The sequence below is a fragment of the Lolium perenne genome, chromosome 3, assembly GCF_019359855.2.
Source record: "Lolium perenne isolate Kyuss_39 chromosome 3, Kyuss_2.0, whole genome shotgun sequence".
In the NCBI taxonomy this organism is placed as follows: domain Eukaryota; kingdom Viridiplantae; phylum Streptophyta; class Magnoliopsida; order Poales; family Poaceae; genus Lolium; species Lolium perenne.
The window spans coordinates 283,643,639-283,647,685 of record NC_067246.2 but is presented as its reverse complement, the minus strand read 5'-3'; positions in this window follow the sequence as shown (position 1 = coordinate 283,647,685).

Genomic DNA, 4,047 nt, shown 5'->3' with positions numbered 1-4,047 from the left:
GAAGGCGGCGCATGTACCTGGAGCGAGCAGACGGCAAGCGTGGCCGTGGCGGCCACGGCGGCGCGCGCCGAAGGCACGGCGGCACCTGGCCAGGCCATGCCAGGCCCGACGAGCGCCGCAGCGCTCTGCACCTCGGCGGCGAAGGCCCGGCGGCGCCATCACGCCTGAGGCGCCGGTGAGCACCGCACCACCGTGCGGCCAAACGAAAGGGGAATCGGCGATGGGGCGGCTAAGAACCAGATCGACGCCGTGGATCTGGTGCGCCTTCGCGTGGCGGTGCAGATGCACCCCATGGCGAGGGCCATGGCGGCCGGAGATCGCCGGAATCGGCCGGCGACGATGCGGGCGATGAAGTCGCCAGAGCGAGATTGGGGATTAGGGTTAGGTCGAGACGGCGCGAGGTGGTGGGCGAGTGAGCGACCGCTCGGGTCGGTCGGACCCGAGCTGGTTTAGCCCAACCCACTGGGCCACCCTGATAGGTGGGCCCAGGGGCAAAAAGGACTTTTAATAATTCAATAAAAACATGAAATTTTGAAATTCAATAGAAAATTATTAAAGCTCTTAAAAATAACTTAAAAATATGAAAAAGGATCAGCATAAAATTCTCTATTCAAATAAAATATCAAAGAGAATTTTTGAAAACAATTAAGAATAAGTCCTATTTTGATGATTTAAATAATCATTTAAATCACACACCTAATTTTCTATAATGAAAATAAGTCCATTAATGTATTTGGACTTTAAAAACACCTTGTCAACATTTCAAGGTTGTATTTTACTTTAAATCAAGTATCCTCAAATTATTCTTAGTATTAACCTCTTACATGAAATAATAACAACATCGGAAGGGGGGAACAAACCCTAAAACTGGAATCATGCATAACTGCTTCTTTAACCATTGCCCTTATCGGACAATGATGCTATTTTTCAGAGACAGAGGACAAGGGTCAGTCCACACCTTCCAACTGCAAAACTTTGCAGTGTTCAGGCAAGTTCATCACTTGCTCATACCATTTGAGTATTTTTATCAAATTACTTGCAAAGTACTATGGTTATCACTATTGCACAAAAATCAAAACCACTACTTTCATAACTATGAATATGACTATGTGGTGGGCAATGGAACCATGGATTGTGTTGATATGGTGGAGGTTCCATTGCACGGGTTTATATCCATCTAGGATTAAACAACAAATGTCGCCAGTGATTCTTGTGCCGTAATACCCGTGTTAACCATAAGATCTGGAGTGGGACGGAATAGTCAATTGTATTTCCACCTCTTGTACATCAACGGATGCGCTTACCGTAGACAGTTGTATCTTGCGGAGCAATTGGTGGGTGGGGAGCCCCTTCTAATTCCCCACGGTATAGCTGTTGCTTACCGTAGACGGTTGCTGCTTGCGGAACAATTGGTGGGTGGGGATCCCCTTCTAATTCCCCACGGTAATGTGGTCTATGATGGGTTGCAGCTACCGGCGAAGGAGTTTGGTTCAATCCCAGACTATCGTCGTGGTCGGGGTCCACCCTGAAATTACGGGAATAATGGGACCGGCGAGGACCCAGGGTCGGGGTTTGCAACAAAGGGTGGGTGTGCGAGGTAGCGGAGGAATATGATTGACTATGACCTTATACCGGGCCTCACACCGAAGGAAGTGTGAACGGAAAAGCTGCCCGGTTGGCACCAAGGTTAAGATCTCTTATGGGTAAAGCAACACACCTCTGCAGAGTGTAAGAACTGTGACCTGTCACTCCCTGTTCCGGGATTGAGGAACTGCGAACGCGGCCGGAAAGGAGCTCCATGAAGTTCTAGTAAACCGGTGAAGGCTGACGGACATAGCTCTTTGAAATAAAAGCAATCTCTTGAAGAAATGTTTATCAAAACTTGCATTGGTATTAGACTTTCTGGTCTAGTATCGTAGTTAGTGCATTAAACACCTCTTATCTATAATGAACTTGTTGAGTATGCTCGTACTCATACCACTCTTAAATCCCATGCTTAGATTGTCTGAACCGTCTGGAGGAGGACTACGACAACAATGAAGGAGCCGAGATTATCGGCTACGATGAACCTGACCTCTCAGGAGGAGTTGAAGGCGTAGACTATCTCATAGTCTACGGATCCGGGGAGGCTTCCGGTGGAGATCAAGCCTAGAAGAACCTAGTAGTAGTTGTAGCCGAGCAGCACAAACTCTTAATATTTAGCTGCTCGAGGAAATAAATGTATCACTTAATGAGACTTATATATTCTAAACTAAGTTGGGTTCGCCTCGAACCCAGGAGTATTCCTCTGAGGACCCAAGAGGAGCTCCGAGACGACATGTGTATGTTAATTGTAATAATATGTGAATGAGTTATGGACCTTGCTATGTTCTGTTGTACTACTCTGAGGGATGTAATATTTGCGGAATGGTACTTCGTGAATGTTATATCAACGACTGGCATACTACAACATGCAGTGGTATGCAGGGTCACCACAGTTGGTATCAGAGCAAAAGCTTTGACCTTAGTTTGGAACCTAGTAAATGGGACCAAACGTTAGGAGTCAAATAGGACTAGTAAAGAATTCTCTAAAAATATGGTGTATATTCAATTGAGAATACAACAATCATATCTTTTAGTGCGATAATTCTTTATTATCTCTATTATGATGTATTATTACTAATCTTATAATCTTTCTATTTCTACAGCCAACATGGCAAGTTCACGACCGGGAAGAAACGTGAAAGTTATGGATTCCACACTGAACGAATACCAAGGAGGACTTGCTGATATCCTACGAGCCATGTTACTGGAATTTGGGTGTGATCCCCAGATTCCAGTAAAGAAGTACATGTTCTATGATGGTCCGGTATTGGCCAAGTGCAGGGTAGGACTGCGACTTCCCGAATCTTTGGGAATGAGCGTAGTCATGCCAGCTGGAGAAGCTAGGACAACCAACACAGCCTACCATATAGCTGTTATGAGAGCCATAACCGACATACGGGAACATAAGACAAAAGAGCTTATGGATTCCGAGTTCTCCCATATTCCTCATAATCAGGAGGAAGAAGATCCCATGCTCAACCACTACAAATATGCCAAACGCAAACCCATAGCAGCGGCAAAATATATGGATAATAGCCGCAACTTCATATCATTACTCTTTCAGTTGAACCATCATCTGATAGGAGCAATTGATACGATGCTTGAGGAATTTACCGAACCCAAGGAGGAGAGTAGGGGGAAAGAACCTATGGAGAATGTGGTGCACACACCAGTTTATTCAGCTGGTGACTACATCAGTATTGATCCACTTGCACGTGAACCTACACCTGTTACACCTGGGAACTATCTGGGTAGTTCCTATGGGGGATACGAAGGCGGAGAGGAATCCGGAAACAACCAGCGTTCCGAGACTCCTATCGAGAATTCCAGGGGTTGGCGTTGGGGAGATGATACTGGAACTCATAGTACTTCTGTGTATTATGATGGAGAGATGAATGATGACGCAACAACCCAGAACCAGAGCTATCCTAGTAATGAAGGAGTAGATGGAGGATATCCAACACAAGTGGAGCCGGGTATGGGTTTTGGTAACCCATATGGTGGGGCTACAGGGGAGTACACCCGATGGGTGGACTACGATGCACTCAACGATCAGTTTGTGAACACTGATTTCTCCTTAGGATCATCATCTGATTTGGATTACCAGCCAACGGGGAGACCTTATGTTCCAGGGTCTATCAGGAGGACGACACGTTCGACCGGATGGAAGCCTGGAATGTACCGGGAGTGAAGATCGACTAGAGTCCACCAAGGGAGGCGAGGCTATAATACACAAGTACCACGTGTATTATAGTTTGTAATATTTGTATAAGTTTGTACATATACTTTAATAAGTGAGTTTGCATACTCACATCGACTTGAGTATTGTAATAAGACCACTTAAGTATGTATATATAGGGTATATGTTTTGTATGATTTGGATTTGCTTCTTGATTTCCATTGCGTGACTAGTTCTGTGCACAAAGTTGAGCTCAGAAAACTTGCGCATGGAGTAATTATGAG